The 24,696-nt window shown below is 36.6% G+C and overlaps 1 long non-coding RNA gene across 4 annotated transcripts in view; it reads left to right on the top strand.

Moving 5' to 3' along the window:
- LOC144223592 (uncharacterized) overlaps positions 1–24,696 on the top strand; it is a 462,828-nt gene that overhangs the window by 149,514 nt on the left and 288,618 nt on the right. For all 4 annotated transcript variants that reach the window (XR_013332762.1, XR_013332763.1, XR_013332761.1 and 1 more), the window contains exon 4: positions 13,924–14,025. This is a non-coding gene — a long non-coding RNA (uncharacterized LOC144223592). The remainder of the gene's footprint in view (positions 1–13,923; positions 14,026–24,696) is intronic.

Genomic DNA, 24,696 nt, shown 5'->3' with positions numbered 1-24,696 from the left:
TTGTCCTTTGTTCATGGGATCATCCAATGGCGCACCCTCTTTGAAGAGCAAGTTGGCATAACTTTTAAAATTAAAGACATTTGCCTTTATCTCAATAAATGAAACAAATGAAATGAGTACACTTGCCTTTGACCAAATACTTGCACTGCCAGGAACTGATCCTATGAACGTTCTCACCAAATGTGCACACACAGGTGTGGTCTTTGCTGCCATTCTTTTATACGCATAAAAAACAGACAATAACACAAATGCCCATTAGTGGGAAGAGGTTAAATTGATTAAATTACATAACATTCAGGGGGTGCTGAATTTATTGAAAAGAATAAAATCTATACTGAAAAAAGTACTAATCAAATCTCAAGATTTTGTGTTAATTTAACTGAATTCTACTATTTCCTGCTTCTACCATCTTATTCTAAATAGGGCCATTGAGGGACAGTATCTGTTGACTTGGTATTTTGGCAGATTACTGAATGAAATGAGGCAGCAAGCCATACCATGGTGTGGGGAAGAGGAACTTCAGGGTGAGGAGACAAGTGCAAAGGCCATGAGTCAGGGGAGAATTGTTGTCTTCGAGGAACACGAATGAGTCCAGTGTCCCTGAAGTCAGATGAAAGATGCTTAGATACCCAAATGAAGAGGCTGAGTGAATATAAGTATTTTCATCTCAGGTGATAAACACAACAAAGAGGGGCGCCTGGGTGGCTCGGTCAGTTAAGCGTCCGACTTTAGCTCAGGTCATGATCTCACGGTTTGTGAGTTCGAGTTGCACATCAGGCTCTGTGCTGACAGCTCAGAGCCTGGAGCCTGTTTCAGATTCTGTGTCTGTCCCTCCCTCTGTGTCCCTCCTCTACTCAAGCTCTCTTTCAAAAGTAAGTAAATAAACAGTAAGAAAAAAAATAAAGAAAAAACTAAAAACAATGAAGCAAAAAATCATATAGCCCTTAATGTATGCCAGACATAGGTCTAAATGCCCTTCAGACATCAGATCATATAATGGGTTAATAATGCTTTGTCTAGGGTATGTCTAGGATGCATTTAGACTACAGGTGTCAGACTACCTGAGATATTATAGTTTAAGCTAATAAGCTGTCACAACTTTGTTATTCATATATTGTTAACTTCAATAACAAAATAGCTTCAAGTAGTTGGTTTCAGATTGGATTACCTTCGAAGATAACTTTCTCAACCTTTGCTGATTTTCTGTTTTGCCATGCTAAAGATGTTGACTTTCTTTTTCTTTTTTTTTAAGTTTATTGCCTAATGGCCACATCAGTTTCAGGAAACAGGAGCTTACATACTTGCATTCAAGGCAGGATGAATGGGCCCAGCTTTTTTTTATCAGACAAAAATCTCCCCTAAGGAAGCTCCAATCAGACTGATAGGCCCTTGTTCCTTATTGGATCAATTTTTACCCCCAGAGGAGTTAAGGAAAGAAATTACCTCTTTTCATTTTCCACCCACAACTTTTAATCGAGGATTTGCAGTTGATGTCTTATGGGAGGTAACTAAGAGGAAAATTATTTATTGAGTTAAAACATAAAGAATTGAAAACACTCACAGACACACCAAAGAGATGACAATCACGGTCTGTTACCTTACCCTACATGATATATCTGTGGTTGATGGATATGTTTGCATAGATGTGAGTGTTTACCTGCACTTGAGACTATCACTTAGAAATTATTTTTAATGAAATGCCTCAAACTTCTGGAATCTTGAAGTTAGAATAAACTATAACCTATAGCTCAGGATTGATACCACAGAATTGATCTTTGCCAAGGGATTCAAGGGATTCAGGAAAACTTCCTGTTGCAGGGGGATATTCACAGCAGAAAATCTATGGATAACAAGTGAATGCAAAGGAACTTGGAATTCATTTTGTAAGAGGTGTACGATACCAGAAGCACCAGGAGAATGTTTTTTTTTACTGAAGATGATTGTTATTGGTTGTAATTTTTTTTAATCGCATGCCTTCCAAGGTAGATGTTTTAAAAATTAAAAAAAAAATGGTTCTGTAAAACTCATCACCGGACACACATGTGGCCCTTTTGCCGCAGCTGCTTTTATGTCCAGAGAAGGAAAGAGCTAAGTGAATGATGCAGTTTGAGAAGAGAAGTATTGACAAGCTGTTCCCTTTGGACACGTTCCTAATGTTTAATACAGAAAACCTTCAGCAGTCTTTTAAGATTCACAGGAACTGTCATGCTGTAGGCAGTGTTTCTGGGCAACTCCTCAATAATAGCATGTTTAGGATGGAGCTTTTCACATAGTAGGCAGAATGTAGGCTTTTTTTTTTTTATTGCAGTCATCATGGTATGGAACAAATAGGTTGACTAGCATTGTAATCTTGTGCCATTTTAGGCATTCCATTCATGGCATGATATTCTAATCTGATGACTTTGTCAGAATCGGAAGCTCAGAGAAATGAAATAGCTGGTCAAGATCATACATTAAACAGAAGAACAAAGCTTCATTTTTTTTTTTTTTTTTTTTTACCTGTAAGGTCATCCTTGAGATTGGAAAAAGCCAGCTAATGACTTTCTTTCCTGATCAATATTCACCTGAAAATTAGGTCATTCTGAAGAGTGGTGTTTTTGTTTGTTTGTTTTGGGGAGGCAAGTTGATGCTCAGAGACTGAGATTGTCTTTACCAATAGTTTATTTAACACTGGTTCACTATGGGAATTTCACAGGCCAATAGCATACATGATAATGCCTCTTAATAAGCCAATGAGGAAAAACATACTCCAATCAATGATAGATTATGTACAGTACTGTTCCAGGCAAGGGGAGATGAAAGGAATAAAGTCCAAATTTTGTTGAGGTGTATTCTTATTATAGGACTTGGTACAAGAGACAACTTAGTCAACCAAGAGCTGAGGTCTAGCAGCCAGTGCAAAGGTAAAAGTCCCTTGTGGCTACAGCACATTGCTAGGGTATAAATGCCTATGTTGAGGGACAAGCTGATCTTCGCAGGGCCACTGCATGGTTTTTGCTGCTGTAGGTAAAGGTTGCCTTTACTGTGGCAGGCATTGTCTCAAGGTTTTCAGAGAGCTGTTTAGATCAGCAAAGTGGAGGCTTGCCCAGATTGACTCTTGGATAGTATTCACACGCTCTTGATATTTATACTCTAAATGTCTTTTACACTCTAATTGGTGGCTTCTTCATATGTTTTTATTGACAGGCCCCCAGTGGGACCCCTCAGCAGGTGAGGTACTGAGTTCTTATCAGCGAGAACAAATGGCATGATAACAAAACTTTATCCTTCTGTCAAAACAATGCTATTTCTAAAAACAACTTTTTTTAGTCTTTGTCATAAACAAGTGGATAAAGACAACTTAAGTCAGAAACAATTCGAAATGTATGAAAGCAGTACACAATAGATATTAAGTATACAGAGTCTCTAAAAGAAAGGTGCTTATTCTCTTGGTATTTAAAATTACATACTGAAAAGCTATTACATACTGAAAATGGCAGTCTCTAGGACTTAGAGGAAGTCTAAGTCTTCTGGAAGCTCTACTTCTGGAAGAGTGTAGATTGACTATGGCAAAGAAAATGAGCAAGTAGAGATTCATGGTCTCTTCAGAGAAAAGGCTGAGACCTCCTCCGTACTCTCCTGAACCTCCTTGTTGTCTTTCTTCCTTCCGTGTGCTGAGAGAAGGAAGCTCTCTGAGAAACTTTATGAAGGACTTATTTGTTATGTCTTCGGCTTAGAGATACCATCTCTAGGGGCGCCTGGGTGCCTCAGTTGGATAAGTGTCTGACTCTTGATTTTGGCTCAGGTCATGATCTCATGAAACATGAAATTGAGTTCTACGTTGCAGTCTGCACTTACAACATGGAGCCTGCTTGGGATCCTCTCTCCCCACCTCTCTCTGTGCCCCTCCCCAACTTGTGCTCTTTGTCTCTCTATCTCTCAGAATAAATAAATAAATAAACTTAATAAAAGAGAGAGAAATACCATCTCTACAACTCCAGTGAGAAAAATACAACTCCTCTTCAAAGCTTAACATCAATATCATCTATTATATATAGCTTTCCCTCCAAGGAGAATTACTATATCTTTCTTGATACTGTCATTCTTGCTTCTCTATACATGTTAATTGTCTTGCTAAATAAGCAAACCAGGAGTGGTTACTAAAGACCTACCAGGTGGTTTATTTATTTACTCATGTATGTAGTATGAATGTATGTATGTATCCTGGTGAATGCCATTGGACTGTTCAGCGTTCAAGAGGAGCATGCAGGCTGAACAAATTCCGTAAGAAAAAAAGCCAGTGTGCTGAATGCTGTGCCCAAACTTTTTGGGCTTCTCTCCTTTCTGACATATTGGCCTTGCAAGTCTAATGACTTAGGAGATAACAGTTATACCTTCAAGTATAACATTATAAATACTTAAAAATATAGCTTTTACACATTATTTCATGTTTTCTAGCTATTCTTTGAAGCATGGTTGATATTTACTCATCTAGTCTATCATGACCAGGAATAGAAATGATTCCTTGTAGACTTTGTGGTAGCAAAACAAAGCAAAAAAATGGTGGCACTTATAAGTATTTCTTTTCATATCAACTTTCTTGAGGAAAAAATGTCCATATAAGAAATAACATTCATTTAAAATCGATAATCAGTGGATATTGACAGCTGTATTTACTCATAAAATTACCATCATCATCAAGATACATAACATTTTCATCATCCCTAAAAGATCCTTCCTGTATCTTTTCCATCAGTCCTTCCTCCAACCCTCTGCTACAGCTACTTACCTGATTTTTGTCCCCATGGATTAGTTTGCATTTTTATAAAGGGAATCATGATATTGTCATCTTTGGGCTAGAATATTTCTCTCAGCAAAATTATTCTGAGATTCATCTGTACTGTTGTATGTATCAGTAGTTTATTCCTTCCTAATGTTGAATAGTATTCCATTGAGTGGATGACACTTTCTTTTTATATTATTAATTCTCATAATGGTAAATATTTGGGCTATTTAAATTTTGGGGTGTTGCAAATGAAGATGTTATGAGAGCTTATGTGTAAATCTTTGCATGGACATTGGGTTTTATTGCCTTATGTAAATAATCTGGGAGTGAAATGCTTGAGTCACAGGGCCAGCATATTATTAGCTTTATAAGAAGCTGACAAACTATTTTGGTCAGTTACATCATTTTATATTTCCATCATAAATTTATGAGACTGTCAGTTGCTTCACATCCTGGCCACCAGTTGGTATTTTCAGTCTTTTTAATTTTAGCTATTTTTATGGGTGGTGTAAGAGTGCCGGCAGCACTGACTCCATCTTGTTCATGTTGACACAGTCACCTCCCTCTGGGCTGCATGTTCCAGGCCATGTGGAGGTTAATGTTTGCACGGACCCACGATGCAGGGAAGTTTGTACTGAAGGTGCCAGTTTGATAACTAGTACAGATGACTGGTACACAGATGGCACCCCTTTAGGTAGCTCGTAGAGATCCTCTGATCTTCTGGTGCGCTGTGACCTCACCGCAATGCTTCCTTGCTCTATAGAAGCTGTTACGTAAGATCTGGATGGGGTCAAAGAAGGCTGCATAGCACTGCGATGGTTGTCTGCCTGATCCCACTGTCAATAAGTTATCCTGAATGAAACTGTGTAAATGATAGAATGCCTTGCTTTGTTTTTCAGTCTCAAAGTGTCTTCTTGGTCTGAAGGATACTTTACTGTCCCTCCTCCACCTTCTAACAGGTGGTATGTATACTCGTGGTTTTTTTCTTTTTAATTCTTTTTACTGTTTTATTTATTTCCAGGAGAGAGAGAGAGAGAGAGAGAGAGAGAGACAGTGTGAGCAGGGGAGGGTCAGAGAGAGAGGAAGTCACAGACTCTGAAACAGGCTCCAGGCTCTGAGCTGGCAGTCAGCACAGAGCCCTATGCGGGGCTTGAACCCACGAACCGCGAGATCATGACCTAAGCGAAAGTCGGACGCTTAACCGACTGAGCCCCCCAGGCGCCCCTGTATACTCGTGTTTTAATTTACGTTTTTTCTGATGACTAATGATGTTGAGTATTTTTCTGTGTATTTCTTGACTAGTTATATGTCTTCTTTTGTAAATTGCCCATTCAGATCTTTTGAACAGTAAAAAAAAAAAAAATGGATTTTCTTCTATTGAGTTGTAAGAGTTGTTTGTATTGTCTAGATAAAAGTTCTTTGATGTATATATCCTATATGTAGTCTTCCGTTTCATATTTATATATATATATATATATATGTATCCTCTATAATTATGCATACATGTTCTATTTAAGATGTGCTTGCCTGCCTTTCAATCTCCAAGATTGTGGTTTGTTTTGTTTAATATAGGCGTTTTATGTTTTTTTGCATTTATACTTAGGTCTGCAACCCATTGGGTTAACTTTCAAGAAAGGTTGAAATTATTTGTATTTTATTTTTTTCAAACTAATATCAAGTTGTTTAGTGCCATGTTTTGAAAAATACGTTTTCCCCTATTGAATTGGTTTACCATCTTTGTTAAAAATCAATTCATCATATATGTTTGGATCTATTTCTGGATACTCTGTTCTGTTCTATTGATCTATATATTTGTCCTCAAGCCAATACTACATTGTTTTGATTATTACAGTGTTACTGTAATTTCCAAAGTCTCATAGTGAAAGTCTTCCAGGTGTTCTTTTGTTTAACATTACTTTCACTATTCTAGGTTATTTGCATTTCTACATACATTTTAAAATCAACTTGTAAATTTCTATGAGAAAATTATTTTTATATTTATATATTTACTATTTTTAATCTTTATTCATTTAAACTTTATTCATTCCCAAAGATTTGAGTTTCCCTCTGATACGAATTCTCTCTGGGCCTAAATAATTTTATTTAAATTTTCCATAGTTTTATTTTATTTGAAAGTGTTATTTAAAAAACTCTTTCCATTTTTGCTCAATACAGAATTATGGGTTAGCCATTGTTTTTTCTTTTCTTTCTAGGCTTCAAATATGTTTTTCTTCTGTTGTCTGTCCTTAATGGTTTCTGATGTCATATCCACCATTATTTGGAACATTATTATCTTTGTATGCATAGTGTTCTTATTTTGTGAATACTTTCCAATTTTTTCTGTATCTTTGGCTTTCAGCAATTTGACTATGAAGATGTGCCTAGGTATGATTGATTATTTTCAAATTTGTCTTTTTGAGGGATTTGCTGATCTTTTGGAATCCATAAATGTCTTTTATCATTTGGGGGGAATTTAAGGTCATTAGGTTTTCAGAAACTTTCTGCCGTACCCTTGTTCCTTTCTCTCCATGGCAGTAATTAACTATGTGTACTAACTTTTAAAATTACCCACAGCTCTCTGAGACCCAGGTTATGTTTTTTTACAATCCTTCTCTCTTCTTCAAACTGGATGATTACTATTAATCTGTTTTCAGGTTCACATAGATGCTTTTATCATTTCAGTTACTAAATCCTCCCCTAGAAATTCATATTTTAGATCTAGTATTGTTTGATTCTAATATTTCTATTTTGTTTCTTTTTATGTTTACTATTTCTATGCTGAGAATTCCTACCTTTTATTTCTTGCAAGTGTGTATTTTATTCTTTTATCTCACTGAGAATGGTTATAATAACTGTATTATAGAACTGAGTTCTTGTCTGATGATTCCCAAACCTGCTCACCCTAGGGTTGACAACTGTTGATTTTCTTTCTCCTTCAAAGTGGGTCATTGTTTCTGGCTTTTTGTAACGAAGTGACTTTGGAGTGGATTTGGGGCATTATAAATAATTATCTTGTGTAAGTTCTTAATTTTGTTATGGTGCTTTAAATACTGTAGATGCTTTTTTTTAGAAGAAAATTAACTTTGTTTGAAAGTAAAGACTACACATCTGTAGTGGCAGTGGCTCAGAGTTACTTCAGCTCCTTAAACCATAGCTCCTGGTTCCTTGCAGCTTCCCCGGGCATGCACACTTCTAGTGTCAAAGATTCAGGTTTTCAGTGTTCCTCTTCTCTGGAGTTTCCTTTCAAGAAGCCCTGGTGTCTCTGGGTTCTCTCCCTGGTTCCTTTGCCAAAAAGAGGGTGAGGTGTTTTTTGTTTGTTTGTCTGTTTTGTATCTGAGTTATAGCCACCCTATGCCCAGTACCACTGCTGTGATTTGTGGTTTCTTTCTGTGTAGAGCAGCTAAAAACAAAAACAAAAACAAATGTATTTCTTTCTTGCTGGGTAGATGCTCCACGTTTCAATTCCCCTTCCAAGGATGCTTGCTTAACTCCCATCTCCAGGCCCTCAAGTAGTAGCCTTTTGAGAATCAATAGCTCTTATTTGTGCAAAGACTGGTTTACTAGGAGCATACTTTATCCTAGAAGCAGAATGCTGGTATACATATTGTGATAAAGCCAAAAAGAGTTCCATTTTCCACATGTTTTCAGACCTTTTCCAATCAAACCTCCCTTAAATTATCTTATTCCAATAAAATAAAGCAATGAAGAGAGAAAATTAGTTTTTTTCTGAGATATTGTACATGCATGGAAATTGTACCTGGTCAAAAATTGTTTCCTGCCCTCTCTTAGGCTCTGAACCTTAATTTATGCAAAAATTATTTTATTAATCCCATCAACATCAATTCTAGCCAATGATACATAGGCAGAGTTATTTGGATAACTTTCCAACAACCACCACCACAGAATTAGAGCTATTGCATGACTCAGCCGACTTCCTTACTACTGCCATGGAACAATTATACCCACCCTGAAATGCACATGAGTATGAGTGAGCAATAAATCTTTGTTGCTTTAAGCTTATGATTTGGAGTCATTTGTTACTATAACATAATTCAGCCTAAATTAACTGATAAAGACATACTACATAATTTAGCCTAAGCAGACAGATAGTCCATGTGAATATGAGACTGGAAAAAAGGAGATGAAGATACAGCCTTTCATTATATACACTGATAACACAAACAGTGATAATAACAAAAACAAAACAAATGCCACTGGCTTTACTAAATTTAATTCCTGATCCCTCAAAAGAAGGAAGCATATAGTCGCCAAAACTCTAAACTAAAAGTGAGAGGAGCCAAATTCTGTCCCACATTTTTTTTTTTAAATATAATTTTGTGAAGTTGGCTAACATACAGTGTATACTGTGTGCTCTTGGTTTCAGGGGTAGATTCCCATGATTCGTCACTTACATCCAATACCCAGTGCTCCTCCCAACAAGTGCCCTCCTCAGTGGCCATTACCCTTTGAAAGATACCTCTTTACCCTTTGGTGTCTCCATTTTTATAATAATAAGATTGCCTGTTTATCCTCTAAGGGTCTGTGAGCTCTAACAGATGTACGATTTGACGAATAACAGCAAAACAAAGCTCACAATCACTAATGCAGATTCCCCACTGCAGTGGAGGACTCAGAGTAATACCACAAGGAGTTTTGTTATAGCACAAAAACATGCTCAAAAAAAAAAAAAAATCTAGCCCTCTAACTTGCATACTAAGATAGTCATTTCTTCTTAAAATGCTATGATACTTATTACTCTTTTCCTCCGCCATGAGAATGCATACATAGTGACTATTTATGATGTGAAACAAGCATTGGTTTTTAAAATATCTACCGACATAAGGTGGGTTGGAAAAAACCGCACAATTCCAAAGGAGGACATGTTCTTCTAGACAAAAGCTGTTTCTGTAGCCTATTTCTTGGGATAAAAACTCGTATGGAGCCAAGACAAGGAAAACCATAGCATCCAGAGTCAACCTACATGTAATATGATTAAGAAAGTTTATAACTGTAAACCACTGAGGTTTTGTTGCCATTCCACAGCAAAACTGAGTGGTATACAAATAAAGTGGTAGTAGAAATGGGTGCTGTCCTAACAAAATACCCCAAGCTATATCATTAAAAATGTAAAGCAGGATAATAATGGGACTTTTATTGGAGATTTGAAAACATGTCTGTTAATACCAGTAGTGGCAAATATTTCCACACTGAAGGTATTGAAAACTTGGAAGGCAAACAGTATACCTAATAAGTTTATGGATTTAGGATAGTAAGTTTTGTGAAAAAAAGTGATGCAAAGTTGTACTACAGCTTGTATTTATTAGCTACATTAGGCAAATAAAATAAGGCACATACTCAGAAAAGTGCTCAGAAAAGAATTGGCCCATATGTAAGCAGGAGTATAAGGAAAAAAAGAAAGAATTCAGAAATTCTTTATCTTACAGGACTAGGCTGTGTAATTCCTACTCATGTCCAATAGGTAAAAAAACAAATAGTTATTCAGATAATCAGATTCAATCTCAAAGCATAAACCAAATCAAGGATACAACCATGATTCCCTTTGTTAAGATATCTCTGTAGATTAGTATGGGCTCCAGTACATTTTTTTAGTTGGACATGATGGCTCAAGAAGAAGAGATTAAAAGTGTTTTCCCAAAGAAAATTTTGGGGGTTGGGAGGTGCAGTATTTGAAAAGTGATGTGGGTGTGGACAGTAGCATAAGCAGTTGACTGAAATCAAACCTGTATTAAAAGAGATTGTGACTGTATGTGAAATAATTATTAGTTTTCAAATATCTGGAGATATAAAGTAGGCTGAGACAATTGCTCAGTTTCTAAGTAGGTCATGTTCTTTATTGCTTTCTTTTGATTTGGACAAGGAAAATAAAGGAACTCTCAGAGGTCAGAGTAAAGAGTTAGGGGGAATAATGAACTGTGGAGTCAGTTATAAGAAGTAGGACTTGGGCCCAGTCAAGGTACCTTACCAACCCTCAGGGTAATGTATTTAATAATATTTGCCCAATGGAATTTAAGAATTTTTGTGATTGAAAGGTTTCTGGATATTTCCCTTCTCCCCTTTAGAGAATATGGTAGGGAATAGTGTATGGGGGAAGAGAAAATTTATCTCTTTAATTCACAGTTCTCTGGACCAAGAGGAGCTGTATACCTGGATCTGATGTAAAGACTATCATGAGGTCTTGGACTTTAAGGCTGAGAACATGACGGGATGAAATTTTTCCGTGTCTTTTTTTGGGGAAATAAATAGAATAAGAAAAAATATGAAAATATTTGTGATCAAGGGAGGTCTTTGATAGATCACATTATTTGTCTCAATCATTAACTTCTTCTCTGGAAGAGGATTTTCCATGCTCACCAACTGCTGTGTTAATTTCCAATACTTTTTATGGGAAGAGTTTACATCACCAATATATTGACATAAGTTTATGAATGTAGCTGCTTTGACCAATGGTTTATGAGCAAATATGATGTACTCTATAGATAAGCAGAAGCTCTTAGAGGTATACCACGTTCCTGCCAGCCATTTTGCTCTTTAGTTCACTAGCAAGGAGATATACCTGACCAGCAGGGGAGAAACATCTTCAGCCTGGAACCCAGAATAAGAAAACTTGAAGGGTAGAGATGAAGGATATCTACTGACTGAGCAAAGCCACAGATGAGCCATAGTGGAAGGAGAAAAGAAACATTTGCTTTTGAACCAAAGACAATACTCCCACCACAAAACCGTCATTTCCCCCCTGTATTTCAGAAGAAAGCAACATTTTTTTTAAAAGACCCATGCTCTATAGAGAAGGGAATTTGTGTTGTTTGAAATATGTATGCACATATTTATAATTTGTAACACAATTTGGGATGCATATCATGGACCAGAAAATAGGACTCTTATTTCTCAGCTTTATATTATTCTGTATGGAAAAAACAACCTTTTGCAAATCAGTCCCTTTGGACTTTAAGTTCTGCATATATCAGATAGAAATATGTATCCTGTCCAACAATATTTGATAATTTCTTGAAGCTCCAAAAGGTAAGTGTCAAAATGCTTTAAAGACTTACATTAATATTCAGATTTTGTGGTATGAATCTGAAAAGATATACTCTTAAACAATACTGATGCGAGGGAGAGTTATTATCTCTATGAAAATAAAGTAGTTGTCTGCATTTAATATAGAGAATGTGTTTGTAGCATACACATTCAAATATACAATTTCCCAAGAAAATCACAGAGGGAAACGTACTTGCATAAATGAAACCCTGAGGCTCTGCGCATTCCTTAGCACATGCCTTCAGCAGAGAACAACTAAATGTAAATGATAAACCTGTAGATGTGATCATCTTTAAATATAGTAGGAGTTGATATTCATAGAAAAGTTGTTTGCCAGAATTGTTCAGTGATTCTGGAGACCAAAATTCTGATTTTCATCACTTTCTGAATATGACTTTAGCTTTTTTGGAGAAAAATTATGTTAAGACAAGTGAATGTTTTAAATTATTCCTTCCTAAATCCTTTACCAACAACACTTTAAATGCAATTACAATGAAAAGAGGGGCTGTTTTAATAAAATTCTTCATTATATAACATCGTGTGAGAACAGATGAATCAGGAGAAGTGGTGAGAAGTGAATTCCAATCATGTGCTGAATACTGAGCCCATCTAGGTGTTTACATGTGTTAGTCATCTAATCTGCCAATGACCTTTGTGAAAGCAAGTGTGCAAATTTTGGCAGGATTTTGGTCTACTATATATTTTTGTGATAAGAAAATAGAGAGTAAGGCAATGTTTTTCTCATCAGTAATAATTTCTTTAACTGCAAGTTATTAATACAAGTCATTTATTTTTTAATGTTTTTATTTTTATTTTTATTTTTGAGAGAGACAGAGACAGCATGCGTGGGGGAGGGACAAGGAGAGAGAGAGAGAGAGAGACACACACACAGAATCTGTAGCAGGCTCCAGGCCCTGAACTGTCAGCCCAGAGCCTGACGTGGGGCTCGAACCCAAGAACTGTGAGATCATGACCTGAGCAGAAATCAGATGCTTAACCTACTGAGCCACCTTGGCGCCCCTAATAGAACTCACTTAAACAATGGTTTATCAAATAGCTAGTATATCAGGTATTCTGCTAGCTGCTGGAGTGTCTGTAAGAAAGATTCAATTTCTTGTCAAGGAAAATTACCATGCCTCCATGGATTTTAAAGTCTCATAGTGGAAGATGAATATTAATTTTTAATAATCACATAAATGTGGGGCACCTGGGTGGCTCAGGCAGTTAAGCGTGGACTTTAGCTCAGGTCAAGACCTCATGGTTGGTAAGTTAAAGCCCTGCATCAAGCTCTGTGTTGACAGCTCAGAGCCTGGAGCCTGCTTCCGATTCTGTGTCTTCCTCTCTCTCTGTCCCTCCCCAACTCATGCTCTGTTTCTCTCTCTCAAAATAAGTAAACATTAAAAAATAAAAAATGAAACACATAAATGCATATGGTTAGGAAATGTAATAAGAGATATGAAGAAAAAGTACAGGGTGCTCTGCTAACCTTGGACACAGTCCCTGGTCCATTATGGGAATGAATTTGAGATTTTCCGTGAAGCAATGATATGTGAAATGATACTGGAAGGATGTATAGAAGTTAAGTAAGTGAAAAATGGAGAAAGGAAACATACTTCTAGGCAGCAGAATAGCATATGTGGAGAGTTGGAGGCCGCAAACAACTCAGTGCCTACAGGAATATGAAGTGGGCTGATGTGGCTTGAACTAGGGAGCGAGAAGAATAGGCTGAGATGAGACTGGAGAACTGGGCAGGAACTAGCTCTTGGGGGGCCTTCAGATGAGGTGAAATTTTGTATTCTTTTTTGATCCAGCTGCAATGGGGAACAGGTAGAAATGGTGGGAAAGGTTGCAGACAAAGGGAGTCCTCTTACAAAGGCCCAGTGGCATGACAAAGTATGAGCTAGATGTGAAACTGCACGATGCATGAAACTGGAGGAAAAGGAGTTAAATGGGACAAGACGAGTTAGGGGCTAAGTGGTGATCAGAGCATGTTGGTTTAATAGGCCATGTTAGGAAGTCCAGGTTTTCATTCATAGACCGTGGGAAGACTTTGGAGCATGACCCATCATGTTAATAGCATCATCTCTCATGCATTTTAGGTGCCACTCAGTGCAGTGTGCACTGTGTATTACAGAGGAAGAAAGCTGAGGGAAGGAGGCTGAACAAGGAAGGTGTGAGAATCTAGACATCATTTTAAAAAGGTATGATAGTTATTGACCGTTGTTACCTGAATGTTGCATAATAGAAACATTTGGAGGAGGGGAGATTGCCTTTTATTAGGTATACAAGTTTTATTAAGCTCTTGCATTTGAAAATATTATGTTCTAATACTTGCTTTGTATCCATTTCTTTGTCTAATTTTGATACTGAGAAGTTTAATTCAAAATCTGTTTAACTTTGAAGAAGGCGTTCTTTCTTGTTCACTAATTCCCTTTCATCTCTTAAAACAATTCTATGCTCCCAGTCTTCCAAAAATTTCTAAGAATTATTGGATTTTTGGTATCCTTCTCTCCTAATTGCAGACTATTTATGGATTTGTTTTCTTTTTAGTTTTGTTGCTGTCATATTAGTGGTTTCTGAATTCCAAACTAAAGACAACTTCTGCATTGAAATTTTGCTGCTTTGGGCCATTAGAACGTTCATGATCTAATGTCACACATAAATTATTTGATTTTCAAATATATTTTAATGTCATGTATGTAAAATCACATCTTAGTGATTTTATTTGTTTTCTAAATGTTTATTTTTTTTTATTTTTGAGAGAGAAAGGGATAGAGAGAGAGTATGCACACGAGAGAGTGCAAGCATGACTGTGGGGAGAGGCAGAGAGAGAGAGAGAGAGAGACTGGGAGAAATTGAATCTCAGGCAGGCTCTGTGCTCTGTGCTGTTGGCCCAGAGCCTGACTCGGGGCTTGAACTTATGAACCCTGAGATAATGACCTGAACTGAAATCAAGAGTCAGACAGTTAACCGACAGAGCCACCCGGGTGCCCCGTAGTATTTTTCTTTTCTAATTAAAAAGGAAATTGCTGTAGAAAGTGACTTACAAAATTCTAGAGCAAAAATATCTCAGAAGATACCAAGTCAACATTATCTGAATGAAAATCTGAGAAGACTAAAAGTAAAGTATTCAAGAAAGTAGATGTGATCACCACATTGAGCAACCTTCAATCCAACTTCTCCACCTTCTACCTCAATTCAGAGATTGAACTGAATTTTAAAAGTATTGGGTTGCCTTTGATCAAATGAGTAATTATTAGTAAATGTGGGATATTAGCACTCAGTTGATGAATCTCGTAATTTTGTATGTTTCTTGAAATTATATTCTTGATTTCAGAGTGTATGTTCCAAATTCAGGAAGGATGATTTTGGACTAGTAATATTCAGGCAATAAGATCATGGACCAGTAAACTAATTATCTATCTGTATTGGAGCATCTAAGTGATACCATTTCAGTATCTATTGAAAAGTCTTGGATTTATGGAAACAGAGAGAGTGTGAGGGTAAATTCCCTTTTACCTTTTTAATATGGAAGATAACCATTTTGGGGGGAAATGTCACACTTTGCAAGCTGTACATAATCACACTTTAAGCAAATAAGAGAGTGAGTTTTACTGAGGGGAGAGGGGGAAAGCAGGAGAACACAGGACTGGTACCGTGGGAGAAGCTCCCTTAGATGTGGGAAGAAGATGCAAAATAGGAGTCTGAGTCCCCATTTCCTCATTTGCCCATGTTTCATTCAGTATTGAAATCAACCCTGTTTTTCTTTCAAATGGACTTTGTAGCTGGTCTGTTCACACATCTTTTTACTCTAGTGATGATTTCTTTTTCATTATCAAGAAGCAGACTGTTACCTTAGCAACCTAAGTGTCAAATCTCACATGCAAACACCTGCGCTCTTCAAGGAGATCACACATTCCTTGTTGATAATAATGTGATCAGAAAAGATGACTTCTTTCCCAGTGTCTTTTTTAGGGGCATATACATTTCAGGGGAAAACATAAAACCACCAAAGGTTGTCGGTAAGGTAAATTTATCCTTTATTAAGTTAAATTGATAACGATTACATGTTGACTTGGCAAGTGCCTATTACATATCTTGTTAATATAAGTGTATGCCTACGTATATGCATATTTGGCAATTTGTTTTAAAGTTTGTTTATTTTGAGAGAGAGAAAGAGAAAGAGAGAGAGGGTGCGGCAGAGAGAGAGAGAAACAGAATCCCAAGTAGGCTCTGCAGTGTCAGTGCAGAGTCCAAGCCTGGGCTTGAACTCACAAACTATGACATCATGACCTGAGCTGAGACCAAAAGTCAGACACCTAATTGATTGAGCCACCCAGGTGCCCCATGCTTGTAATTTTTATATAATCAGTAGCATATTATACAAATTTTCTCTCCCTTATTTATCTGCTTCAGTATATCTGAGAGATCATTGCATAGAACTATGTAAAGATATTCTTCATTGTTTAAAACTGGAATGCATGCTTTTTAAAGGCTCTTCAAAGGCTTGCATTTTATTTACTTATGGAAGAAAACTATATCTATTGTGCTGCACCTTTCTTTTTTTTTTTACCTCTAAGCTTGTTTTCACAATATACTACATTATTCAGCAGTTTCTTTCCAAAAAACTCATTTAAAAAATAGGAAGTGGGAGCTCTGCCTCTGAAATCTCTACAATCTTCCTCCTTTTGTCAAAAGGAAATTGCCCTCCACTCTGATCAAGAATTATAGTGTGTCTACTCTGTTTGGTCCCTTGGTTAGGTATGAAGTGTCCAGTAGTGACAGTCTTTTTGGCTGAACTCAAAGTACTTAAAGTCTAGGATAGAGCAATAGATATATTTATAGAGAAGACTGATAATGTGTTAAAATTTCTATTAAAGAAGCCCTGCTCATATTTGAGGACTGTAATAATGTGTCAGCTGAAATAAACCAAAGAGGATATTTATGGGCTGAATGTTGATATCCCCCTCAAATTCACATGTTGATGGCCTAATGCCCAATGTAATGATGTCTCGACTTGGAGCATTTGGAAGGCTATTAGGTCCTCAGAGCGCGGCCCTCATGAATAGCATTAGTATCCTCAGCAGAAGAGACTCACTGGGCTCCGTTGTTCGCCCATTCGTGTTAGGGTAGTGCCAGAAGACAGGGCCTGTGAGCCAGACAGTGGGCTCTAGACAGACACCGGATGTTCTGGCACCTTTATCTTGGACTTCCTAGCCTCCAGAACTGTGAGAACTAAATTTCTGTTAGCGATAAGCCACCCACTCTATGGTAATTTGTTAGAGCAGATTCAACTGACTAAGATGGGAATCAACCTGTCTTTTCATGACTGGTGAAGATTGATTAGAGAATGGAGCTTGGGTCAGATACAAAAATGTGCTTCTTAACTACTGACCTAAATTAATTGATTTATTCAAACACTCACAGTCTAAGAAGTACTCTAGAAAGAAGCTAAAACTGCTTCTTTCCATACAAGTTAGGAAAGTCTTGTTCTTATGAATATACCTCATCAGAGTAGAGTTCTACACAAGAAGTGTGATCTAAGACATAGTTAGCATAAAGGCTGTGGCTTTGTATCCAACTTATTAATTAGATAAGGCATAGCTATCTCCTGGAGAGAACTACATGACAGATGAAGACTAGATGCTATATATAATGGAGAACTGGAGGAGGGCACTAGACAAGGCATGAAGGTATGAACGAGCCTGACATATTTTCAGAAATGGAAGTTATTTCACATGACTTAAGGCCTAGCTGGTGGAGCGCCAGTGATCTAGTAAATCACATAGTGGTACATATTATTGGCATTACAGATTTATATCTTCACTCTCCCTGTGTTCTCAAAGCTGAGAAACATTATTCTCTGAATCCTTATGTTTTTTTCCTCCATCCTCCGCATTTGTTCTTTCAACATGTCTCCATATTTTTCAAGAACGTATCCTACCATTGCCAACCTTTTCTACATTCCATTCACAAAGAAAATATATCTACAATGAAAACTTCTTCAGCCACTGGCCTCCTCAATCCTTCATTTCCTGGAATGCTGCCATTCCTATTCCTATTATTTCTTTCCATTTTAGGAAAGGAGTTGGCTTTTTGCCTGACCAAGACTTATGTCATCATCTTTGTTATAGATTTTATCTCTTACCACCACTTAAGACTTTGTAAAAACTACTTTTTTTTTTTTGTTTTCAGATCATCTCATGTTACCAAATTCTTGCCATCATTTAAAAAAGTGTTTTGACACTTTTGTTCAGTATTGTGTATAGAATTCATTTAGAAAAGTACCTTTCCCATCTGAAATACATAGACTTGCAGGTTAAAAGATAAATTAAAACAAACCAGCAACAAACAAACACATACACATAAACACCTATACCTTGAAACCAACCAACCAAATCTCTTGCTTGAAGAAAATCCTAGAATGAAGGGCCATAAGATTAGCAGGTGGAACCTAAAAGAAAAAAGCCTATGGGGAGTCTAGAGTAGATATAATCACAAGTAGCTGGAAATAGAGATTTTACATCATGTCAAGGTTAGAAGAACTCTGGAATGGCAGATTAAGGACCTCAGAAAATCTGCTTCTTTATAAAAGCAATCATTATACTGGTGAAATATGTCAAAATCACTGTTTCAGAACTTTGGAAATTAACCAAATCCTTGATACATTTCAAAAAGTGTCATTAAAAAAAGCTGTATCTCTGTAATAACACTGAGCTTTGTGGTGCTTTTAACTTGCTGTGACTCTATCCCCTTTCCCCAAATCTATGGCAGCCTTGAAAATCAACAACATTACCAGCAGCCTAGCAGCTGCTGGAGGGAACAGAACAGGTTCAAAGATCCCCAGAGAAGTGTCACTATTTGACCTGTCTGAAAGCTCCCTGAAAAGCTGCATTTCCAGGTATTTTTCCTTATTGACCTTAGTCAGCACAAACTCTGTGTGAACCGCCCTATTCCCAGGGCATTTTTCAGAAACAGCTAGTGGCACTTTTTCAACATTGAAGTTGCCTATGGTGGTACTACTCATTGGGGCTGACACGAGGTTGACTGAAAATAGAAAAAAAGCTGAGGAATGAGATGTCCATAAGGTGTTTTGAAAATCGTTGCCCTAGGGGCATCGGAGTGGATCAGTTGGTTAAGCATCTGACTCTTTATTTTGGCTCAGGTCATGATCTCATGGTTATGAGATAAGCCCCATGTCAGGCTCACACTGGGCATGGAATCTGCCTAAGATTTTCTCTCTCTTTCTCTGCCCTTCCCCTGCTTGCTCATGCATTCACTCTCTTTCTCCTTCTCTCAAGATAGATAGAAAGATAAATAATCAGGTATTTAAAAAAAAATCTTTGTCATATTCTTGGGAACCTTGAAGGCCACTTTCATGATCAGTGTTGTTCATCTGCTCGGGAAAGGTATGAGAAAACACTGACTTCACACCTCATAAGGAAACATAAGGGACTGATAAGGAAATTCAAGGGACTCAGTCAAACATTTGAAAAAGAAGAATTTTAAAGAAATCACACTTCTTGATTTCAAAACTTAACTACAAAACTACAGTAATCAAGACTATGTGGTACTGACATGTGGACAGACCTATGAATAAATGGAATACAATTGAAAGTCCAGAAATAAAGTCGTATTTTATGGTTAATTGTTTTTTTGACAAGGGTGCTTACAATTCAATTTTGGATAAAATAACCGTTTCAACAAATGGTGCCAGAACAATTGGATATACACTTTTGAAAGAAGGAAGTGAGATTGCTAACTCACGCTATATTACCAAAAGTAACTTAAGATGGCCTGTAGACCCAAGTGTAAAAGCTAAAACTCTTAGAAGAAAGCATACAGGTATACCTTAGTGACCTTGGATTAGGCAGTGGTTTCTTAGATATGACTCCAAAAGTACGGATGATAAATAAAAATTAAGTAAATAAAAGTTAAAGATAAATTTGGCTACACCAGAATGGAAAACATCTGTGTTTTTAGATGACATCATCAAAAAAGTGGAAAGGCAGTCCACAGAAAGGGGAAAGATTATTTGCAAATCCTGTATCTAATAAGAGACTTGTATTCAGAATGTATAAAGAACTGTTACAACTCAGCAAACTATTTAATTCTCACCATGAGATAACACTTGCATTAAAGCAGGAAGTCCTAGATTATCACATAAAAATAAGTAATTTGGAATTACAGAAAGAATAGAGAGAGAGAAGAAAACAGAAGACAATCTTGGATGGGAAAATAATCATCAGTCAGCTATGAAGCACACAAGCCTCCAGTGAAGGTGAGGGTAAAGTCCAAATGCATGCTATTCACATAGTTACATAAATTTCAAACTTAGAAATGGAAATAACTACTTAAGAAGAGTTGAAATTAAGAGTGAAATTAATAGAAACCCAGCAGAAGCATATATGAAGCATAGGTATCAGTATGTTACCGATGTAACCACACTTCCACACGTCGAGGTGCATGGAATTCCTATTTAAAACAAAAAGAAGCAATGGTAGGAAGCACTGATTATATGAGAAATGTACTGCCAAAAGGGAAAGTTAGAAATATTGAGTAAAAAATAATATGGTACTGTAAGATATGGAGAAAAATAATTGTCTGAAAGAGATTTCTAAATATGTATGTTTAAAATCTAAAAAAAGGGGCACCTGCCTGGCTCAGTCAGTTAGGCATCTGACTCTTGATTTCAGCTCAGGTCATGATCTACATTTCATGAGTTTGAGTCCCGCATCAGGCTATGTGCTAACAGCTCAGATCTGGCTTCAAATTCTCTTTCCTTCTGTCTCCGCTCCTTCCCTGGCTCATGCTCTATCTGTATCTCAAAATAAATAAATTTAAAATCTAAATTGAGAATAGAAAGATTTTTTTCTTCTGGTAGAGATAGAATAGCAAAGACTGAATTTACCCACAGAGTTTATAATAACACACACACACACACACACACACACAGAGGAAACATAATATATATTAAAAATGTTTCAATATGTTGGATACCAGGCAACAAAGAGTTGAGAAACAAATGAGGTCAGCCCTACATTTGCTCCACTTATTGCCTTGGGAGTGTTTTCAACCCACTGCATGGTGAGAGGAGACTGAGATGGAACCCAAGAGATAGCCTCAGTTGAGCAGGTGGAGCTGAGTCCAGGGAGCTCAAAGCTGCTAGAGTTTTTTGGGCCAGAGAAGAGAATGCCTCACACAGAGGGAAACTTGGAGATCTGAAAAAGGTCCCTTTCAAATGTGAGGCAGAATATTGATACAGAAGCTATCAAAATGAAATATGTACATAAACACAGAATAATAATCATAGAACAACAGAGTGACAGTTGGATAACTTCAGTCATCCTAATGTACATTTAATTTGAATCTCTAAATGAGAGGAATGAGATGTGGGGGCAAACAAAAATAATTGAAGAAATAATGGCCAAACATTTTCAAAATTGTATAAAAATTATAAGCTTACAAATCCAAGAGTCTCAACAAACTCTTGAGGGAAAAGTGGTACTTTGTAATCTAATTGTTCAAAACCACTAATGAAGAGAAAAATCTTAAAAACAGCTAGAGAAGATAACATGTTACATTGTTATTTTAGTTACAAAAGTTACTTTAGTTACTTTAGTTACATAGGGATGATAAATTTTATATAAAAAAATAAAGCAGATGAGAAGAAGTCTGTGGATCACTGACTTTTAACTACTGAAAGAAAAGAAAGCCATCAACCTGAAACTCTATAGTTAGGAAAATGTGTTAAAGGAAGACAAAATGAAGACATTTTGAGACATTTATAAGTTGAAATATCTCAGAACTAGCATATTTGGGTATATAAAATATTGAAGTCCTCTGAAAGAAAAAAATGGTAACTTTTATTTATTTTCATATTCAGTGACTCTTTTCTCTCTCATCTACATTCTGCTAGTGAGATAATCCATTCTTTTATATCGAGTACCGTATTTTCCATTTGGTTTTTTAATTTACTTTCTATTTCTCTGCTACTGTATTCTATTCTATTTTTTCATTTATTTCAAGTATATTTCCTTTTCTTCTTGGAGCATAGTTATAATAGCTGCTTTAAAGTCTTTGATCATTCCAATCTCTGGGTCATCTCTCTGTTGGCATTTGTGGATTTTCCTTTGTCATGAGAGTGGATCACATTTTTCCGGTTATTTGTTGAATAATTGAAATTAACCTTGGACATTGTAAATAAGTGGTGGATAGAATCCTCTGAAGAATGTTTTGTTTTTATTTTAGACAGTTATTTAGAGGTCAGAATTTCTTTTTTTTTAAAACTTTTCTCTTTAATTTCTTTCTTTTTTTTAAATAGTTTTCTGAGAGAGAGAGAGACAGTGTGAGCAGGGGAGGGTCAGAGAGAGAGGGAGACACAGAATCTGAAACAGGCTCCAGGCTCAGAGCTGTCAGCACAAAGGCCGAGGAGGGGCTCGAACCCATGAACTGTGAGATCATGACCTGAGCTGAAGTTGGCCACTTAACGAACTGAGCCACCCAGGCGCCCCTAGAGGTCAGAATTTCTACTTTCCGTTTTTTGCACAAAACCCAGTTCAGTTTTAAACTGTTGATTCATTGGATTATGAGTGTTACCTGTACATATGACTCAGGTTAGACTGCAAATTGGAAGGGTTTACACCCGAGATTAAGGTCTTTCTTTGTCTAACTTTCTTCCTCTGGGACTCCCTCCTCACTCTCTGGTCCAAAGGAATGCCGTTTCCCAATTCCTCTTTCCAAGAAGTTAAGTTTCTAAATGAGTTTTGCTTCAGTGCTCCCAAGCAATTCTGTGTCTCAGACTCAAAACTCAGAAGAAAACAAAGTAAAACTAGACAAGAAAGTCCTTCCAATGTAGGTGATTTCTTCATATTTTGTCCTTATTCTGTAATTAGCCTGTTTTTATTTTTCCTCATCCTCACTTAGCTGATTTTAAATTTCCTAGAGTTTTTGGCTGTATTTGGCAAGAGGGATGGGTTATATATGGGTGCTTACTCTGCCATAGTGGCACTAGAACTCCTGGAAGTTAAGGGGGTGCCTGGGTGGCTTGGTCAGTTAAGCCAACTCTTCATTACAGCTCAGGTCATGATCTCATGGTTTGTGAGTTCAAGTCCCACATTGGGCTCTGTGTTGACAGCATGGAGCCTGCTTGGGATTCTCTCTCTCTCTCTCTCTCTCTCTCTCTCCTTCTCTCTCAGAAATAAACAAACTTAAAATTAGAACTCATAGAACTTTAGATGCCTTTATTGAGACTTTTGTAAATAAAAGCCACTAGAAGACTTTTTAAGAGTTTTCTTGGTATCACCAGAAGTGTCACGGAATAATGAACGTGCAATCACAGAATGATTATAGGAAACCAAAGGATGAATTGTTGGCTACATATACATTTTATGAAACTGTTATTAAATTATAGAAATTAATGAAGTAGTATCGTAAATTGGTCCTGTAACAATTGTTTCTGCAACCTTAATATAAAAAGAACATGAACGAAATACATACATATCTCAATATTGCTTGGATGAACTTGAGATAAACTGAGAGCTAGTGTATACTAATCAGATGATAGACATGATTCTTAATTTCCTCTTAAATACAACAGGGAGAAAGAATAATATACCTAGTCAGTTCAAGCATAACCCCAAAACTGAAAGTCAAAAGGACTAGTGCTTTGAATTGCAGGCTATGATTTGCAGGTAAGTGGCTGCTCACAAAGGCAGATCTTGCTGCATTTTATTTTATACACTTGAATCACTCTCCTGGATAATGCTGACTAGTCCAGCTAATGCTAATTGGGAAAATAATATTGAGCATAAGGGTGAGGTGAAAGTTTATTTCTCACATATATGCAGTAAAATAATGTTAAAACTATACAAAAGAATGATAAACCAAAAAAGCCGATTAGTACACAGTTTAGTATTGTGAGTACATTCATTGGTGAGGAAAGGTAATAGGATGAGGAAGGATACACAGAAAAGTAACTTATTTTTCTTTAAAGTGTATCAGTGTCTGTTGAATTGTCATTCTTTATATCTCAGGTATATTGTTTAAGTATTATTTTGTATCAATCAGTATTTAATAAGAAATAATTACAAATAAAATTGGCTTAAGCCCAGGAATAAATCCCACTTAATCATGGTGAACAATTCTTTTAATGGGCTGTTAAATTCAATTTGCTGGTAACTTGTTGAGAACTTTTGCATCCATGTTCATCGGGATATTGGCCTGTAATTCTCCTTTTTTAGTAGGGTCTTTGTCAAGCTTTGAAATAAAGGTAATGTTGGCTTCCTAGAAGGAGTTTGGAAGTTTTCCTTCCATTTCTCTTTTATAGAACAGTTTGAGAAGAATAGGTGTTAGCTCTTCTTTAAATGTCTGGTAGAATTCCCCTGGGGAACCATTTGGCCCAGGACTCTTGTTTGTTGGGAGATTTTTGATTTGCTGATTTAATTTCTGTGCTGGTTATGGGTTTTTCTATTTCTTCCTGTTTTAGTTGTGGTAGTTTGTGAGTTTCGAGGAATCTGTCCATTTCTTCCAGATTGCTCAATTTGTTGGCATATTATTTTTCATAGTGTTCTCCTAAAATTGTTTGTATTTCTGTGGTGTTAGTTGTGATCCTCTTCTTTCATTTGTAAGACATGAATAGGCATTTCACAGAAAAGAAAATAAACAATAAATAAAGAAGGAAATAATCTTACTAGTAACAAGGGAAATTCAAAGTTAAAATTTCAAAAAATCATTTCAAGTCAATCACAGTAACAGAAATCGAGAAGATGAATTCTATCTTGAAATTTGAGTATGTAGTAGATCAGGAAGGTATATCCACTGCAGATGGGAATGCAAATAAGTACAAGCTCCTTAGCTGAGAATTTCTTAGT

This window comes from Crocuta crocuta, unplaced genomic scaffold (assembly GCF_008692635.1).
Source record: "Crocuta crocuta isolate KB4526 unplaced genomic scaffold, BGI_CrCroc_1.0 scaffold70, whole genome shotgun sequence".
Taxonomy (NCBI): domain Eukaryota; kingdom Metazoa; phylum Chordata; class Mammalia; order Carnivora; family Hyaenidae; genus Crocuta; species Crocuta crocuta.
Note: the sequence above shows the minus strand (reverse complement) of the source record. Positions and strands in the feature narration are given on the sequence as shown.